The 20,539-nt window shown below is 41.1% G+C and overlaps 1 pseudogene; it reads right to left on the bottom strand.

The window, feature by feature from the left end:
- Positions 1-5,846: 5,846 nt before the first annotated feature.
- LOC133065902 (cyclin-dependent kinase 1-like) lies at positions 5,847-10,530 on the bottom strand (annotated as a pseudogene).
- Positions 10,531-20,539: the final 10,009 nt, after the last annotated feature.

Genomic DNA, 20,539 nt, shown 5'->3' with positions numbered 1-20,539 from the left:
ATGAGTGGACCACATATTTATCATTCTTGAGATCAAGGAGACCTCCCCAATTTCACATGCACAGAAAGGCTCCTTGGGGGTCAAAAAGGAAGGGAGCACCACCCTGTAGTAGGTGATGTCAACCTATTATAGGCCTCTTTACTAGAATCCTTTTTGGCTAAGAGATGCATGTGCACACTGTGAGGACCTTGGGGTAAATTAAATATGGACTCAGAGCCCACAAGGCAAGATGATTGGCCAGAGGAAGCCCCATGTAAGTGATTCAAACTACCATGAGAGCGTGACTGTCTGAGGCCACCTGTGAGAGTCTATTCACACATAAATTTTTCCTCCTAATAAACACTTGATTATTTTCACTACTTTCCATCTCTTTGTGGAAATTCATTTCTACAAAGTCAATGGGCAAGGCCTTGTCGCTGGCCACTGGCCTAGTGGCTAGGATTCAGTGATCTCACTGCAGTGGCCTGACTTCAATCTCTGGCCCAGAACTGAAACCCTGATTCAAGCCGTTGCAGGCCTTGGCCACCCACAGTCAGCCCATGTCTTAATAGCATCACACTGGGGCATAGGATTTAATATATAAATGGGGAGGGGGACAAACATTCAGTTTATAGCAAGTATTGACCCAATATAGAGATCTTAAAAAGGTGTGTTATGTGTGTCTGTGTGTGTGATAAAGGTTAACATGGCCCCCAAATGCAAGTCAGTCACTTTGGGATTTAGCTTTTTCTTACCACAAATTTGGAATCTAACACTCAGCCTTAGGTACAAGTTTACTATTTAACATCTCTTCTAGTTCTCATAGCACCCCGAAAAAGTGGCATTATTCGCCTCATTCCTGTAGAACTAGTCGGGGACATATAGCTAACATATGGAGGAACTAGAATTTGAGTTCAGGTCCTTCTGACCCTAAAGCCTGAGCTCAAACTGCTCATGGGGGTTAAAACATTGTTCCCAAAGTGTGCTCTGTAGGAATCTGCTCCTACAGATGGTTATCAGCAAAAATGTGCCCTATTCTTAGGGGTATTTGCATTTGTTTTTGAGGAATTTGCATTTTGGTTGTGATTTAAAGTGGGAGACAGTTCACACAGTGTAGGCACACGCCATTTTACTGGTATTTATTTGCAGGTAAAGTGTTTTATTTGTTTACAAATTGAAGGTTTATGGCAACCCTGAATCAGGCAAGTCTATTGGTGCCATTTTTTGCTCACATCCTGACTCTGTGCACATTTTGGCAATTCTCACAATATTTCATACTTCTTCATTATTGCTATATTTGTTATTGTGCTCTGTGATCAGTGATCTTTGCTGTTACTATTGCAAAAAAGATTAGAACTCGCTGTCATGTTTAGCATTCTTTAGCAAGACAGTATTTTTTAATTAAGGTATGTACAAAACTTTTTTAGACATAATGCTATTGCACACTTCATAGACTACAGTATAGTGTAAACATAACTTTCATATGCACTGGGAAATAAAAAAAAATTTGTGTGACTTGCTTTGTTGTGATATTAGCCATGCTGTGGTGTTCTGGAGCCAAACCTGCACTATCTCCAAGGTGTGCCTGTATTTCCCATCTTCTGCCTGTGGTTCAGAGAGGAGTTTTAAACAGATGGTGGCTGGGTTGACACCTTGGTATATACGGTAGCCATTTCTATAAGCTGCCCAGATTGTATAAATCAGAATATCAGGATGACGAAGGCTCCAGAAATAGTTATTCAGGCCTACCTCTTCATTTTAAAAGTGAGGAAATTGAGGCAAATAGAGACTACCTTATTCAAGGACACCACTTGCTTTGACTGAGAGTATCTAGAACTCCCTGACTCCTAGTCCAGTGCTCTTTACTTCTGGGAATGAGTGTGTATGTGCAAAGTTGCTTCTGTTGTGTCCGACTCTTTGTGACCCTATGGACTCCAGCCTGCCAGGCTCCTCTGTCCATGGTATCCTCCAGGCAAGACTACTGGAGTGGGTTGCCTTGCCTTTCTCCGGGGATCTTCCCGACCCAGGGATCGAACCCACGTCTCCTGTGGCTCCTGCATTGCAGGTGGATTCTTTACCGCTGAGCCGCTGGGGAAGCCTGGGAATAAGAGAGTTCTTTCTAAATTTCCTGGCAATCGATGAGTGGTTTTATGTATATTTTCCCTCTGATTCCATTTCTCTGTGTTTTGGCTTACGTTCTTACTCTTTCTGTCTCGGGCCTCCTCCTGACTGTTCACAGTGAGAGGACAGGTTGATTCAAGGAAAAGGGGGCTAGAGAGTTGAGCAGAGGGGCTTTAGGATGTAGGACTGCAGTCTTGCATCAACTCTGATAGGGAGAGTTGTGCATCATTACACCCTGGATTTGTGACTGAAAAGCTATGAGTACAGGTAAGATTTTATAAGTGAATCGTATTAGGGTTGCTTCCTATATAAGACTACCACTCACCCTTTGCTTTATCCATTGCATCTCCAGAGATTTAACTTACAAAGATACATGAAAAAGGATATTTTGAAAAACACTGTATACAGTAGGAAGAGACTGTAAACAACCTGCTGCTGCTAAGTCGCTTCAGTCGTGTCCGACTCTGTGCGACCCCATAGACGGCAGCCCACCAGGCTCCTCCGTCCCTGGGATTCTCCAGGCAAGAACACTGGAGTGGGTTGCCATTTCCTTCTCCAGTGCATGAAAGTGAAAAGTGAAAGTGAAGTCACTCAGTTGTGTCCGACTCTTAGCAACCCCATGGACTGCTGCCTACCAGGCTCCTCTGTCCATGGGATTTTCCAGGTAAGAGTACTGGAGAGGGGTGCCATTGCCTGCTCCATAAACAACCCGGGGGCATGATTATAAAAACTGTGGTACATCCATAAACAGCGGAGTATATATGAGATGCAACGTGGCAGATCACATGGGCTAATATGGTGCAACCTACAAAATATATTAAGTTAAAAAAACAAAGAGTATATATGTTTTGGCTTGGGTTTCTTTGAAAGAAAGCCTCAGACAAGGACTTGGGTGCTGAGTCGTATACCATTGTGTGTGTGAGTGTTTATCTTATCTTGCATATTCTTTATCCATTAATCTGTTGATGGACACATAGGTTGCTTCCTTATCTTGACAATCGTAAATAATGCTACTATGAACATTGAGGGGCATGTATCTTTTCAAATTAGTGGGTTTTTGGATGTATTAATATACCCAGGAGTGGGATTGGTGGATCATATGGTAGTTCTATTTTTAGTTTTTTAAGAAGCCTCCATATTGTTTTCATCAGTGGCTGCACAAACTAACTTTTCCACCAATGGTGTACAAGGATTCCCTTTTCTCCACATTATCACCAACATTTTTTATTTGTGTTCCTTTTGATGATAACTGTTCTGACAGGTGTGAGGTGATATCTCATTATGGTTTTGATTTGCATTTCCCTGGTGATTAGCGACGCTGAGCATCTTTTCTTGGCTGTCTTCATTTCCTCTTTGGAAATATGTCTATTCAGTTTTTCTGCCCATTCTTTAATTGGTTTTTGCTTTTTTTGAGTTGTATGTGTTGTTTGTATATAGTGCACATTAATCCCTTATTGGTCATATCATTTGCAAATATTTTCTCCCAGTTAGTAGGTCATCTTTTTGTTTTATCAATGGTTTTCAACAGCTTTTAAGTTTAGTTAGATTCCATTTGTTTATTTTTGCTTTTGTTTCGTCTTACTTTAGGAGACAGACCCAAGAAATATTCCTGCAATTTATGTAAAAGAGTACTCTGCCTATATTTTCCTCTAGGAATTTTTTATTATGGTACCTGGTCTTACACTTAGGTTTTTAATCCATTTTGAATTTATTTTTGTATGTGCTGTTAGAGAATGTTGTATGTTCATTCTTCTATATGTAACTGTCCAGTTTTTCCAGCACCACTTACTGAAGAGACTATCTTTCTTCATAGTATATTCTTTAATCATCCATGAAGTTTTGATCAGTGATCATTTTAAGTTAATTTCTGTTTATAGTGTAAGGCAGTGTTCAAAGTTTACTTGTTCCTGGGATATTCAATTGTCCTAGCAACAATTGTTTAAAATCCTTTCCCACTGGATTGCTTTGGCAGTTTTGTCAAAAATTAATTGACCATATATGATTTGGTCTATTTCTGGAACTTTTATTCTATTCCACCCATCTATACATCTATCCTATGTTAATAGCACACTGTCTTTATTATTGTAGCTTTATGATAAATCCAAAAGCAGTGTAAGAGCCAAGTGTGGTTCTTACACTGTTTTCGGATGTAGTGTAGGAGGTAGGGTAAGTCCTCCAACTTTGTTCTTCTTTTTCAAACTTGTTTTCGCTATTTTAAATTCTTAACATTTACATACGTATTTTATTATCAGTTCATCAATTTCTATTAAAAAACCCCAAGATTACACTGAATCCCAATACAATGGAAAATATTAAACATCTTAATAATATTGTATCTGTATATCTGACAATCTGTAAACATTGTATATACTTCCTTCATTTAGGTCTTAATTTTTTCAGTATTTTGTCATTTTCAGCTTGGAGGTTTAGCATATATGTTGTTAAATTTGTCCACAAGTGTTTTATATTTTTTGATGCTGTCACAAGTAGTGTTTGCGGCAGCCAGCCTCCAGGTTGGCCCTCAGTGCTCCTCCTCTGCTGGCATTCATGCCCTTGTACAGCACCCCCTGGAACACACACACTTTGTACCAGGTCTGCGTGACTAACAGGATACGGCAAAGTGATGGAACGCCACTTCTGAGAGTAGGCCGTAAAAAGGCAACACGGCTTCTTCCTTGCTCTCTCTTGGATTGCTTGCTCTGGAAGATATGAGAACAGCCCTACTTGGCGGTCCAGTGGGGTTAAGGGCAGATGCCGTCACAAACGAGGAACTGAGGCCTCCACTAACAAGCCACGAATGAGTGATTTTGATGGTGGCGCCTGCAGACCCAGTCGAGCCTTCAGATGACAGCAGCCCTGGCCAACATCTTGACTGTAACCTCTTGAGAGATCCTGAGCCAGATGACCTGTTGAATCTTCTCCCAGGTTCCAGACTTGTAGAAACTGTGAGGTAATAGATGCTTGTTGTTTCAAGCTGACAACTTGATAATTCATTATGTAGCAATTGAGAACTACTACAGCAGTTAAAAAAAATGGTATCTATTTTATTTCAATTTCTAACACTTAGTTTTTACCATTTAGAAATTCCGATACACACACACACACACACACACACACACACACAGAGACATGTATATATACACACACACATGTACACGTATGTAAAGAGAGACCTTGTTTTCCGTGTCCTTTATGAAAATTAGCCTTTTGGCAGAGATTTTAAAATTTTCTACATAAGCAATCCTGTCATCTGTGGCAAAGACAGTTTTTCTCCTTTTCAAATCTGGATACTTTTTGTTTATTCTACTACCTTATTGGTAGGACTTTTAGTATAATGTTGAATAAAATGGTGAGGACAGATAGTCTTGCCTTGTTTTGATCTTAAGAGGAAAGTCATTCAGTCACTCACCATAAGTATAATGTTAGCTGTAGGTTTTTCTGAGAGGTCATTTATCAGGCTGAGGAAGTTTTCTTCTGTTCTTAATTTACCGAGAAGTTTAAAATTTTTTCTCTCATTTTTTTTGTTACCAATACTAGATTTATAGTTTTATTTTGGTAAAAAGTAGTTGTTACAGTGAGACCTATACACATATACAGAATGACATTTAAATTCATATAGAACAATACTTACATTTTAAGTTATACTTGAAATTAGAAGATGAAGTACAGCCTAAGCTTTACAACAAAGAAAAGAAAAATACATGAAGTAATAATAGAGTTAACAGTAAAAATAAAACCATCTGTTCTTAGCACAGCATGTGGAAACTTTTTGTCAGAATGCTATAGTACATCTTCTTAATCTGATTATCTAAACCATTAAAATATGGGCAGTTCAGTTTTATTTTGCCAGCAATTTGTTTGATGGGATTATAAACTAACATTTTTGAAAGCAAATCCAAGCCATTTTCAACCAAGTTATTGACATGGGATGGTAGGCTTCCTGGTTTTCACTTGGGAAATTTATTCTTACAGTCTTACAGTCATATATTCTTATAAGTTGCTCTGGCCATACTTCATATTGGGGTGCCCAAAGCTCTGAACATTTTGAAGAGTTGATCAACTTCTGAATTCACATGGAAAAGTGGCTTCTTTGTTGTTAACTCTCTATGGTGTCTGTACTCCAAATGTCAACTGGAGTTGAGCAGTGAGCTGACTTCAGTTGTGCTGGAGATCTATACCAGAGTGTTACTACCGCATGTATATATATTCTAATAGGCATTCCAGAAGCTCTGGCAAAACCAGAATCAGCAAGCTTAAACATTCCTTTGTTATCAATAGGTTTTCAAGTTTTAAATCTCTGTGAGGAATTCTCCTAGGCTGACAAAGCACAGTCCATTGTAGGATTTGGTGCAGATAACTGTTGACAAGTGGAGAACCCATGAAGAGACCTGGAGGGATAGCATTTAGAAGTCAGAGATGAGATGTAACCTGGATTCCTGCATAACCACATTTGAAGGTGGACTATATTTGAGTGACAGTGTTCTAAAAGAGAAATTCCCTGAATTGCAACACGGGAACACTTCCTCTTTACTTCCTAGTCTGATTTTCTTCATGGTTACCACTTGATCTGTAGTTTACCCTTACACATAACTCCATAGATACCTTCTCCAACTTTCTCTGTTTTGGAAAATTCATCTATGATTGCTCAATCAGAATGGTAGATCTGGATTATTATTCTGTGGTGGTGGACAATGGGGATGGGGTGTCAGAGGAGTGGTGGAGGCAGTGACACAGTTACCATATCTGTGCCACTTTTCCTCAGCTCCAAGAGCCCTGACATCTTTTATTATGAATAATTTTCTACTAATCTTTCTGGGTCTATTGAGATAATTATGTTCTTTCTTTTTTGCTTTGTTAACATGTTGAATTGCACTGATTGATATTTGAATGTTAAACCAACCTTGCATTCCTGAGATAAAGTCCACTTGATCATCGTGTATGAATTGTTTCTGAAAATATTTGATGAATTGTTGTTGTTCAGTCACCCAGTTGTGTCTGATTCTTTGTGACCCCCATGGACTTCAGCACACCAGGCCTCTCTGTCCTTCACCATCTCCTAAAGTTTGCCCAAGTTTGTTTCCATTGCATCAGTGATGCCATCCAGCCATCTCATCCTCAGATGCCCTCTTCTTCCTCTGCCCTCAATCTTTCCCAGCATCAGGGACTTTTCTGATGAGTCAGCTGTTTGCATCAGATGACCAAAATATTGGAGTTTTGACTTCAGAATCAGTCCTTCCAATGAGTATTCAGGGTTGATTTCCCTTGAGATTGACTGATTTGATCTCCTTGCTGTCCAACGGGCTCTCAAGAGTCTTCTCCAGCAGTTGGAAGGCATCAATTCTTCAGTGCTTCTTTACAGTCCAGCTCTCACAGTACACGACCACTGGGAAGACCATAGCCTTGGCTATATGGACCTTTGTCGGCAGAGTAATGTCTGCCATTCAGCACACTGTCGAGGTTTGTCATCGCTTTCCTGCCAAGAAGCAAACATCTTCTGATTTCATGGCTGCAGTCACCATCCACGGTGATTTTAGAGCTGAAGAAGAGGAAATCTGTCACTACTACCACCTTTCCCCCCTCTATTTGCCATGAAGTAATGGGACTGGATGCTATCATCTTAGTTTTTTTAATATTCAGTTTTAAGCCAGTTTTTCTATTATTTGAGGCACAGTTGCATTTCATCTGGGAGAAACCAGGAGACTCTGCTCCCATTGGCTGCTTTTGGGATCACAGTGCTTCCTTGGTGCTTGAAACTTGGATAAATGGGTTTTCATAACTGTTTGAGATCCTTGAGGGAAGTGTCTAGACTGAGACATGTGGGAATTTTGGTAAACTGTTGATAATTTCCTGTCCACTTGAATCAATATATTTGTTCAATCAAAATGTTTGTTCAACTTTAATTTGGAAGAGGAGTTGAAAACTGGGATAGTGAAAAAAAGAATGGAGAAGGAGGGCTGCTGGTAGAAACCTCAAAATAGGGAGAATATTAAGATATTAGCTACCCTAAATGACAAATATTTACTATTGAAATCATGGCCTTTAGGGATCTTAGCCACAACTTCAGGATCATTTTACGTTATTTCTTTAAACACACCTTTTATTTTCCTGAGAAGAGTCTTGAAATTGCAGTTTTCCTCCTTCTCCTTAATTTCCAGTGGCATACCAGCATCTGGTGATGTCTTAGCTTACCTTCCCTTCTGTACTGGAGCCTGGCAGAGCCACTCCTTATTCTGACTCTGGCCTGTGTCCCTTCAGTGCTTTGAGGTCAGTAAGAGTTTGATCAGTATTTGTTGAGAGCTCAGTGTCCCCTTCTTCAAGACTCCAGGGAGATGGGTATGAGACATTATGATAATTTATTTTCACTCAAGGGCATTAAGACCAGAAAAAGCCTCTGTTGGCCTACTTCAGAGGCTGGGGTTAGTGTCTGTATGTTATGAGTAGGAAGACTGAGACTTGGGATTCTGAAAAGGATATTTTCAGTGGATAAAATGATAGAAAAGAGTCTGGGTGGCTCCATCAAGTCCCAAACAGCTATCAACTTCTCAAGGTTAACATGTGGAGAAAGATTACAACCTCTCCGTTTTCTCCTGCATCCAGGCAGCTGTGGGTCTTGGAGACTGCAAATGACTGCTGAGCGGAGTAGAGCAATGCAGTCTCTCTCTGTCCTCTGTCTCATTTTTCATTCTCTCTCCTTGATCCCCCTCTAATCTAGACTGGGACAATCAGATGACAAAAGAGTTCTACTTTAAAACAAGTGCACTCAGGTATTTATAGTAAGGAAATGGACTGAATGAGCCAGCTGCTAAAAAATAGAAGGTCTGACTTTATCCATTCAGGAAGATTGTGGCCCAATGCAGTTAGGGATAAAATAAATCAATTCAGATCTAATATTTAGAAAACTTATCCCAGATTGGAATGGTTGGCCTCTCATGAGAAATGCTATAGATTTTTCCAAATTGGCAGCAATGGTGGGGATGGACTTTGCAGGGAAAAGGCTTGACATTAGCCTGGACATTAGAAGATATTCTCAAATCTGTTTTAGTTTCCCTCCAGAAAAATTGGTCCAAGTCATCTAAGCTCTACACTACATAAATGTGAGTAAAGGTTGCTAAGTCTTTAAGGGAGGTTTTGGGGCTCTGACTTATGTTTGGGGAATTCTAATTCTACACCAATTTTCACACATGGGTAAGTTCAGTGAATGAATAAACATATGCATAGCATTTACTGGGCTTTCCTGCTGGCTCAGATGGTGAAGAATCTGCCTGCAATGCAGAAGACCTGGGTTCGATTCCTGGGTCGGGATGATCCCCTGGAGAAAGGCATGGCTCCCCATTCTAGTATTCTTGCCTGGAGAATCCCATGGACAGAGGAGCCTGGGGGCCACAGTCCACAGGGTTGCAAAGAGTGGGACACAACAGAGCGACTAACACTTTCCCTATTGAGCACTTGCTGGGTGCCGTGCACCATGCTAGGCCCTTCTCATTCTATTTTATTTAGGTCTCATCATAACCTTGGCATATTGTCTCCATTTTGCTGATACACAAACTGAGTCTCAGCTAGGATTTTTCAAAGCCACGTTGGTTGAGAAGAGCAGGTTGAGATTTATCTAGCATGCAGGATAGATATGGAGTCTTGATTTATGCAGTCCTCTTGGCATTTTATTCTGGGCTGTGCACTTTGAGGCCCTCAATCAGCATTTATAATGAAGGCTTTCTTAACTACATCTCTCATTATCTCTTCCTCCTTTGAGTTCAATAGCCTACTTGTACTGAGATGGTTGGATGGCATCACTGACTCCAAGGACACGAGTTTGAGTAAACTCCAGGAGTTGGTGATGGACAGGGAGGCCTGGCGTGCTGCAGTCCATGGGGTCACAAAGAGTCGGACACGACTGAGCAACTAAACTGAACTGAACTGTTCAACTTTGCATCTGTGTTGTTTTCTTTTCCACTGTTTCAGTTTAGAAATGCTTTAAGGCACAAGGAAAAAACCTCAACCAATGTGGTGTTTAAAAAAAAAGGTTTCAAGTTCTGTGATACACCTCCAGTTGAGATCTAGCATCTCTGTCCCCTCTCCTTGAATCTGATAACTGCTTTGACCAATTGAGTAATGAAGAAATGACACGGATTGCTGCATGAGGCTGAATCATAAAAAAATACATGAAACTTCTACATAGGCCTCTTGGAATGCTTGCTCTTAGGACACTCCTGTAACTGTGAAAAGCCTAAACCTCAGGGAGAGGCCACGCATGCTAGCACTTGGTCAACAGTCCCACATGAGTCTAGTCTTTGGCCCTTCCAGCTTGAGTACCAGACAGGTGAGTGAAGAAGTACTCTTGGAATTGGATTCTGCAAGTCCAGTTATTCTAGTTCCTGGTTGTTTGAGTCACTTACCTGGTTGAGCCTTCTCAATAGAGGCCCCAGATACCATACAGACAAACCATTCCAGATGGACCCTGTGTGAATTCCTGACCTGCAGTCTGTGAGCTTAATAAAATGACTTATTTTAATGTTACTAAGTTTTAAAGTAGCTTGTTACATTGTACAAGTAACTGGGATATCCAGCTAGCACTGGTTTACAGCAATTGAAATATGTATATATCTGTATTTAATGAAGTGAGATATCCAGAGGTAAGCCCTTGTTGGCATTAGTTCATTGCTCAGCTATGCCATTAGAGATCCAGAATCTTTCCATCCATTCATATTGCCTTCCTTATTGTTACCTTTTGTCCTCATGCTTGTTGCCTCATAGTTTTGGCATAAATGCTGTAGCTCCAGGCATTGTATCAGCATTCAAGTTAGGAAGAAGAAAGGACAGCAGAGCTTGCCTCATCTATATAGTTTTATTAGGAAAGCAAAAGCTTTCCCAGAAACCCTCATGTCCTTACTTATGTCTCACCAGTTATAATTTTGTCATATGGCCACCCTGATGGGAAGAGAGGCTGGAAAAAATGAGCATTTATCTGGCATATTGCTGTTCTAAACACAGTCTGAATTTGCTTAGCAAGGACACCAGAGACCATGAGCACTATGTGGGCAAGGCCAGTGTCTGCCACATACCTCAACTGCTTTGCATTATTTCTGGTTGGTTCAACTAGGTAGTGAGTTACTGAAAACAGAGATAATGATGATTACTTCTCTGGAATGCTTCTTAGCATCCAACATAGCACTGTGAATGTCATTTCTATTTAATGCGTTCACCTGTTGAAGAAAGAGGAACATAATAAGGAGGTGATTTTTCCAGAGCAGAAGTCTTCACATTTTTTTCCCTGCATAGCCCCTGAAAACGTTTTGAGAGACAATGTATCTCCTTGTACATTTTTAACCTGGTATTTGCAGTTTTTGTTATAAATTTACATAAAAAATTACAAAGAATGTAATTTTTGGCAAGTAGTTAATAATGAAATTTTAAAATAAATCTTTATATTGCTTTTTAAAATTTCCAGTCTAAATACCATACTGATTTGATACTACTGTCTTCTGTTTTAAAATTTGCAAACGAGTTTTCCTTTAGTAGTTAGAAAATTTTACATCTTTTCTTTTTCTCCTTGTACTCACATTTTCATTCCAGTTTCCTCACAGAATTTTATTCTAATGTAATATATTTTTAGGCTTGAAAGTTTGCTTTGTTGATTTGTGTATCATGCTTCTTTGCAACAAAAACATACACATAAGTTGAAACAGCAATTTAAAACATTTCATGTGACTAAAAGGCTTTAAGTGCCAAAACATTTCTTCTGGATTGAGTTATCATTGAAATTATTATACTATATAATTGAGAAAAGCAACATAAATATATTACACCTTTTGATATGGAATTATTAAACACAGACGTGAAATTCATTGCAAATGTATATGCTGTGAGATGGATGGGATTTTAAAAACTTGTATCACGTATCTATGTATGAATATTACTTATTGCTTGAATGAAACAGTTTGGCATCAATTGCAAGCCTGTTATTGTTTATTAAGACATAAGTGTGGACAAATGTTAAGTAGACTTATTGTGATCATCATTTTGCAATATTTACAAGTATTGAATCATTACATTATACACCTGAAACAAGTGTAATGTTATATTTCAATTAAAAAAAAAAGATGAAAGTGCTGAACACGTTCACGTAAATGGGAATGTAAGGAATATTATTATCTTTGAACTATTTGAACTACTCCCAAGTTGTATATCAAAAATCACATAGTGGCCTGTCATCAAAAATTAATTTTAATGACCTATCAGCTGACTGCTCAATTAGGTCCTCCTTTGATTATGTGGAAAACACCTGACTTGGAAAATAACTTGCAACCAGTCATTTGAGCTGTTCTCTTGCAAATAGATTCTCTCTGCTTATTAGAGACATTCGCAACCTCAGTATTTCTATTTCCTACCCCCTGGTTGGAAGTTTGTGCTCCAGGATACATCATAGTAAGATTCGGGATGAGGGAACCCTTTCTTGCTGGGAGGAGGGCTGTTGTGAAAGAGAACTAGGGATGATGGGGAGGAGAACTTGCCTGTTGCCCCAGTTGCAGGCAGATCAAGTTTAGGAGGGTCTGTAGGAAAACTGAGGATTTGAAAATGGATCCTCATCAGTCTCTCCGTGTCCCCCAACCAAGAGCCTGTGTACCCCAACTTGAAGACTGCTGTTCCAGAGGCTTTCAGAGCTCATAGAGATGCTATCCCTCTTGGAGAGACTGAGTTTGCTTGAGTTCCCCTTAGGCATACTGCCTCTCACTGAGCTCCTCTCTGCAGTGCCTTACCGAATCTGAGAAAAGTCTTCAGACGCAGGAATCATTATCTCTATTTTGCAAATGAGGATGCAGTGGTGAAGGGAAGTAGCAGCCATCGGGCACCAGAACTGGGGTTCAGACCCGGGCGACGGGTGTACAGAGCCTGAGATGTTTAGCTGCTGTGTTCAGTTGAGCCTGGTTCTGGGAACAGGAATCCCAGCTCTTCACAGGAGCTGCTGCTTGGACTGCTGTTGCTTTTATCTGTGTTTCCTTCTTGGCAAAGTTCTCTAAAGCAGTGGTTCTCAAACCCAGGTGGCTGGACCCCACCTCTTGAATTTCTGATTCTTTAGGTGTGGGTGAGGCCGAGAATCTGCATTCCTAACGAGGGCTTCCCTGATAGCTCAGTTGGTAAAGAAACCACCTGCCATGCAGGAGACCACGGTTTGATTCCTGGGTTGGGAAGATCCCCTGGAGAAGGGATAGGCTACCCACTTATGAACTGTATAGTCCATGGGGTCCCAAAGAGTTGGACACGACTGAGCAACTCAGTAACAAGTTTCCAGGTGTCAGGGGATGAGGGCCCACTTCCCTAAAGCCTGTCCAGTCTCTGGGAGAGAGTCCCATTTCTAATGTACGTAGGGACAGATGCTTTCCCCCTTAAGTTTCTTTTAGGACTGAGGTTGTCACTTGCCTGCTAAGTCACTTCAGTCGTGTCTGACTCTTTGCGACCCCATGGACTATAGCCTGCCAGGCTTCTCTGTCCATGGGATTCTCCAGGCTGGAGTGGGTTGCCATTCGCTTGCCTAGAAGTGAGTATATATGAAATGCACATTGCATGTGTATTTCAGCGCCTGAAACAACATTGGAAAAACTTGTGCTGCAGGAATTTTTGTTGGAATTTTCTTTGGTGATATTTGTACGTGGGTATACCTGCCTCAGGGGAAATTGTGCTTACACGTTTTCATTTATGTGTATATACTTCACACACAAAGGTCCTCTGGGTTTCTGCCAAGTTGTTGACTCTGTCTGTCTGGATGGGATATTCTTTCCTGCATTCTTCACCTATTGGTTCAATCCTCAAGATTCATCTCAAAATAATGCTTTCTCTCTGAAATTTGCTGGTTAACTTAAGTGCCTCTTCCCTGAACTCCTCTAGCCTGGCATAGCATTGTATAGGCATGATCTTGCTTACATGTTCTTTCTCACGTTGGTTGAAAAATTTGATACTAGTAAGTGCTAAATAAATAACAGCAAACATATAATGAGCACTTACTAAACACTAAATAAATTTTTTTTTTTTTTACTAAATACTAGGCATTTGCTAAACACCTTACATTTACTATTTCATTAAATCCTTACAACAATTTTATGAGATACTCTTTTCATCCATATTGCATAGTTGTTGAAACTGAGGCACAGAAAGGTAAGTTGGCCAAGGGCACACAGCTATTCAAGGGGCATTTCCTTGCTGAAGTCTCTGTGGCCTGGACTGACTCTCAGACTTGCAGCCCCAGATACTGACCTGTCAGCCTGTGAAGCTCATTGACATGAATGCACATAATTGAGAGAATGACAATCCATTGATTTGTGTGACAAGAAATGCCAAGGGGAGTGGGTACTCTGGACAGTGTGTTCTATCTCTTATGGCAGACTTCTCAGGAAGCCAAAGTATAAGCTTCCATTTGACTAGCCAGCCAAACAGTTCAGACCCAGGGGAGTTAGTGACACAGGTCCAATTTGTTGTGGCTTCGGGTTAATACAGTTCATTGCTGCAACAAAGATATTATTGGGAACAATAGGGCAAGTCCTTGGGCAATATTGCTTGGTGGATAAGAGCAGAGATTCTGCAGCTAGACTGGATGGTTCAAATTCCAGAGCTACCAGATACTAACTTTGTGACATTGAGCAAGTTACTTATCTGACCAAGATATTCATGACAATGGAACCTAGCTCACAGGCTTGTTTTGAGGGCTGATATATTTGTGTATGTAAGGAACTTAGAGGTGTGCCAGAACTGTGCTATTGTGACTATTAAATGCATTGTATTCTGAGTGCCTAGCAGAGGCGGGGCACATAGCAAGTGCTCTATGCATATTTTTGAATGAACAAATAAATGAATGAATGATGAGTTTGACTGAAACTTTGTTAGACTCTACCAATGTTTCGGGCTTCCCAGGTAGCGTCAGTGGTAAAGAACCCACCTGCCAAGACAGGAGACATAACAGACATGGGTTCGATCACTGGGTTGGAAAGATTCGCTGGAGGAGGGCATGGCAACCCATTCTAGTATTTGTGCCTGGAGAATCTCATGGACAGAGGAGCCTGGTGGGCTACAGTCTGTAAGGTTCCAAAAGTTGGACACAACTGAAGTGGTTCAGCATGCAAACACGCACCAACGTTTACTTGAAAGCAAGTTGTTTTTTTGACAGTGACTAATAGTAAAGAGATCCATTCCCACCCTGCCCCCAGCCCGATAATCAGGCAGATTTGTTTTAAATCAGTTTGGTACATGAAACAGATTAGTTTTGCAGTTTTTTAATGAACTGAAATAGAAATTTCTAAATGTAGCAGTCTACCTGTGCAACAAATACCTGTAAGGTAAAATAAGGGATTTTTTAATAGAACTACAACCTGCATGAACAAATCAGATGAAAAGTGTGGAAAGGTTTCTATATATTTTCTGGATTAAAAAAACAAAACAAAACCCCAAATTATTAATGGCTTAGAATGGGGTGGGATGAGCTGTGGAGTGCTGGAAGGAGAGACTGGATGTGGGAATGTGCCCTGATGTGGGTTTAGAACTATGCAGGCTCCAGACAGCCCTTCTGAAATGCGTGGGCCTGAGCATCACCTGCTGCCCTGGTCCATGCTCACTGTCTCTGGTCACTCTCTGTTTTCTCAGGTTAACAGTAAGGACAGAATCCTTGGGAAACTTTTCTAGCCATCATCTTAGTTCTTTTCAAGGCTTCTGTATAAATGCCACATGTGCTACTAGTTCAAATCAAAGGAGAGGAAAGAGACAGGCTGCGTAGTTAGGGGGAACTCAATGTGTCAGTAATAGTACTAACAACCACTGGTACTATTTACTGAGCATTTCTGAGCTTTGATACAGTGAGTTCTATCTCTTGATTCAAACTGGTTAGCTGTATCTCTGCTCATCTTGCGGTTCAGGTGACCTTGATTCATCTTTATTGTTTTAACATGTTAAACTCTCTTCCATTGTTTCTCTGAAATGCTAAACTGCAAGGAGATCAGACCGATCAATCTAAAAGGAAATCAGTCCTGAATATTCATTGGAAGGACTGACCCTGAAGCTAAAGCTCTGATATTTTGGCCACCTGATGCGAAGAACTGACTCATTGGAAAAGACCTTGATATTGGGAAAGACTGAAGGCAGGAGCAGAAGGGGACGACAGAGGAGGAGATGGCTAGATGGCATCTCCGACTGGATGGACATGAGTCTGAGCAAGCTCCGGGAATTGGTGATGGACAGGGAAGCCTGGCGTGCTGCAGTCCATGGGGTTGCAAAGAGTTGGACACAACTGAGCAACTGAACTGAAAGCTAGCTCTCTTAAAACATGGACATTTGGGGCTCTTGTTTATTTCTGGCTTAGGAGGGCGAAAACCTAACCTGTCTTCTCACACTCTTTCTGTTGCTCTGATTTTCAACCTCTCAAAAATGTGAGAGCCTCAGTATATTCCCATCCAAAGACTCAGTAATGCAGATGCAAGATTTACTGACTTTGTACGTGTCCATATTTTCCAAGTATCCCCTAGCCTATTTGTCGTTGATAGTTATTTTTACAAAGTCTTCATCACTTCCTGTTTAAAAGTGTTTCTTGGCTGCCTCCCTCTTTGCTTTCCTATATTTTCACTATTCAAACAGTGGGTTATGGATTTTTGGATTTCATGGCGTGAAAGTTAAAAAAAGAGAGGCAGGGAACTTATGTAGGGTTGCTATCTTTTAATTTTTCCAAATAAAGATGAATACCCTTTACTTTTACCATCACTTCATAAAAGAAGCTGCCCAGTGGAGTCCAGGAAGCATGGCGGTTGCCTTTGTGGAGATGAGGTCTTGCAGGAGTTCTCCTTCTGAGCTGATTCAAGTTCAGTGCAATCTCTTGGGCCTCCACTGTGTGCTCAGCTTTGTGCTGGACATGAAAGAAAGACTGGACTTTTGCCTTCACGCTCAGGGATCCCATAGAGGAGATGAGACAGACAGCTCAGTAGGACTGTAAATCTGGGTCTGCCTTTTCCATGAGACTGTGTTCTTTTTAAAGGTAAAGATCACGCCCTTACGTCTCTTACATCCCACTGCACCAGCATGTTTCTGACATATCACACACGTTCTATCAACGTTTGCACACTCAGAAAGAATTATGGGGCAGTGCAAGGTGAAATATGTGTAGATCTTCAAGTCAGTCATGTACCACTATTGTATGGTACTGTATCATGAGTGGTAGGATAGTGCAGGAAGAGGGTAGGTGACAGCTGACTCAAGTTGGCAGGAAGACTTCAGAAGGTGGGAGATGGTGAGGTTTGAGATGGTCCCTCAGGAGTGATTAGAAGTCAAAGAACCTGACAGTAAGCAGTGAAGCTCTGTTGGAAAGCAGTTTGAAGCCCAAGCATTAATACCCAGAAGAGGTTATGTCTTCGTTTTGCAGGGTAATGGCTTACTTGGGGTTTACGGTAGCATGGGATGATGATGGACGCCAAAGAACATTTAGGGCAATGGTTCACAATTGGGGGTGATTTTGCCTGCTCTGGGACATTTGGCAAGACCTGGAGACATTTTTGTTTCTTAAAACTGGGGAAGCGTGCTATTGGCAAGTAGTTCTGGCATATGGTAGAGGCCAGGGATGCTGCTAAATTTACATGGTGGTCCTCTTCCCCCACTGAAGACTTGACTGGTCACAAATGTCAACAGTGCTATAGTTTAGGAATTCTAGGGAATTCCCTGGTTGTCCAGTGGTTAGGACTCCATGCTTTCATTGCCGAGGGCCTGAGTGTGATCCTTGGTTGGGGAACAAAGATCACCCAAGCCACACAGTGTGGCCAAAAAAAAAGAAAAAAGAAACTCTCTGATTTAGTGGGGTTAAGAAGAAAAAGGAAATAAATATGGTGTTATTAATAGCATTTCATGATTATGAGCAGTGCCTGGAAGCCAAAGCTGCTCTTACAAGGTAACCGTTTCTTCTCTCCCTCTCTCTTAGGAGCTTCCTTTTCCCTCCCTTCACCTGTCTCTCTCCTTCTTTTGTCTCATTACCTCTCCTTTGGTCTCAGGCCTTCAGAACTTCTGCTGGCTTCCTGCAAATGAAGATCTCAGAGCCACCTGGGGAACTCTGGGAGGCTGTTTGGGCCCGTCTGCTGGGTCTGAGTTTCTTTGTCTTAACAGCGAAGGTTTGGGACTATAACATGTTTACCGGTCTCTTTGGGTTTGACAAAGCAAAACTCTGAGACATTTGAGAGCTGTGTTGGAGAAGACAGTCTAGACTCCAGACTTTTCTATGGGTTTTGGAGACCTCAGACCAATACTATGGGAAAAGAAGAGGCCAGTAGGCCGCTCAGTGAGAAAAAGTCATTCCAGGGGGAGGGAGAATGTGGACCATCCCTATTGCCAGAAGTGCTACCAGAAACACCTGCCTGGGTTCTTCTAGAGATGACCATTTAGACTCTTTCTGTCAATTAAGAAAACAAGTTTTATTTTAGAGTAATGTTAGGTGTACAGAAAATTGTGAAGATAATAGAGTATCCTCATATGCCCTCTATCCAGTTTCCTTTGGTATTAACATTTTATGTTTGTATGACACATTTAATACAGTTGATGAATTGACACTGATACGTTCTTATTCACTAGAGTCTGTGCTCTATTCGGATTTCCTTAGTTTTTACCTAATGTTCTTTTTCTGTTCCAGGATCTCACCTAGGATATCACACTACATTTAGGTTCCCCCTGGTTGTGATGATTTCTCAGACTTTCATTGATTTTGATGACCTTGACAGTTCGGAGGTGCACTGGTCAGGGGTTTTGTAGACTGTCCCTCAGTTGGGCTTTGCTTGATGTGTTTCTTATGATCAGACTGAGGGTTGTGGCTCTTGGGGAGGAAGACCACAGAGATGAAGTGCCTTTTATCACGTAGTTTCAATGTGACTTTCCACTGATGACGCTGACTTTGACCACCTGGCTAAGACAGTGTTTATCAGGTTTCTCCAATGTAAAGTTATTATTGGTGTTTTTGTCCCTTTTATATTGTACTCTTTAGAAAGTAGTCACACTGTGTACAGCCCACACTTATGGAGTGGGAAGTTGGGCTCCCCTTCCTTGGGAGGAGTCTAAAAAGTTTTAAAAGAAAAAAAATTATTTCGACCCTTGTTTGCCTCCCAGGTGCAGTGAATGAGCCCATTCTCATTTCTTCCTCCACGTCTGACAGCTGATCGAGGTGTGGGGAGTTACTTAAGCTAACAAATGATTATCCTTCCCTGTAGAAGGGGTACCGGAATGCTTAATTTGCTAATTACTCTTCTCTCTCCTTCTCCTAAGCAGTGATCTTGAGAGAGATGGGACAAATCTATCTTTAGTGAGAGCTGCAACTCAGGAAACTGGGAGGCTGAGGATGAGGGAGGGGTGGCCACTTACCAAAAGTGAAGCAGGAGGAAGTGGATGAAGAATTGAGTGGCCTAAAGGGAAGTGACACGGCTAAGAGGGACTTATGGGGAGTCTGGTCACTGGGCCTAATTGAACTTTTCTCAGTCTGTGATGTCCCTCAGCATTGCTTCTGGATTTCTGTTTGTGCCTCTGCTGATGGGGGGTGAGCAGAAATATTTATTTTGGGACAGTGGCTGGAAGAAAAGGTTGCTTGGAGTCTCTGGCTTTCCTCCTAACTGGGGGAGTCCATTTCCTCTACATCAGGCCTTCGCTGCTTGATATGTTAGTTTGAACCCAAAATGGTAAGTATAGGCACAAGTGATGCTTGATCCTCATTCCTACTTTTGACAGATACTGCTAACTGATCACATCTCTCTCTGCTGCCAAGACAGACATGCCCTCAGACTCTTTCTCAACACACTGCTGTGGATATTAATTATGTATCAGTTGGTGTGGGCAACGAGTAAATGATTTGCCATTCCTGGTCTAGACAGATACTTTTTTTAAGATATTAAGATTCAGGTTACACAATTCATTCATTATTTAATCAACAAATATTTCTGAGAACCTACATGTGCTAGGCATTGAGCCAGAGACTGCGCATATATTGGTGAATAAATAGACAAGGTCCTTGTCTTTGTGGAGTGTACAGATTGTAAATTCTTTGATAAATGACATGTGTAGTATCTCAGTAGCTCTTTGTATGAAGTGAAGTGTTAGTTGCTCAGTCATGTCTGACTCCTTGTGATCCTATGGACTGTAGCCCACCAGGCTCCTCTGTCCATGGATTTCTCCAGGCAAGAATACTGGAGTGGGTTGCCATTCCCTTCTCCAAGGAATCTTCCAAATCCAGGGATCAAACCCAGGTCTCCTACACTGCTGGTGGATACTTTACTAATTAAGTCACCAAGGAAGCTCTTTGGATAGTTTAGGGCAATCAAAATCAGCTATGGCAGGAGGGGTAGTTAGTAGATTTCATTAAGCATCTTGGGCAAAGTTCAAATATATGATCTCATTTAATTCTCACAGCCACCTTATAAGTTAGGAAGCAGTAGTCACAATCTACAAA

Source organism: Dama dama, chromosome 12 (genome assembly GCF_033118175.1).
Source record: "Dama dama isolate Ldn47 chromosome 12, ASM3311817v1, whole genome shotgun sequence".
In the NCBI taxonomy this organism is placed as follows: domain Eukaryota; kingdom Metazoa; phylum Chordata; class Mammalia; order Artiodactyla; family Cervidae; genus Dama; species Dama dama.
This window is presented reverse-complemented; position numbering and strand designations above follow the sequence as displayed.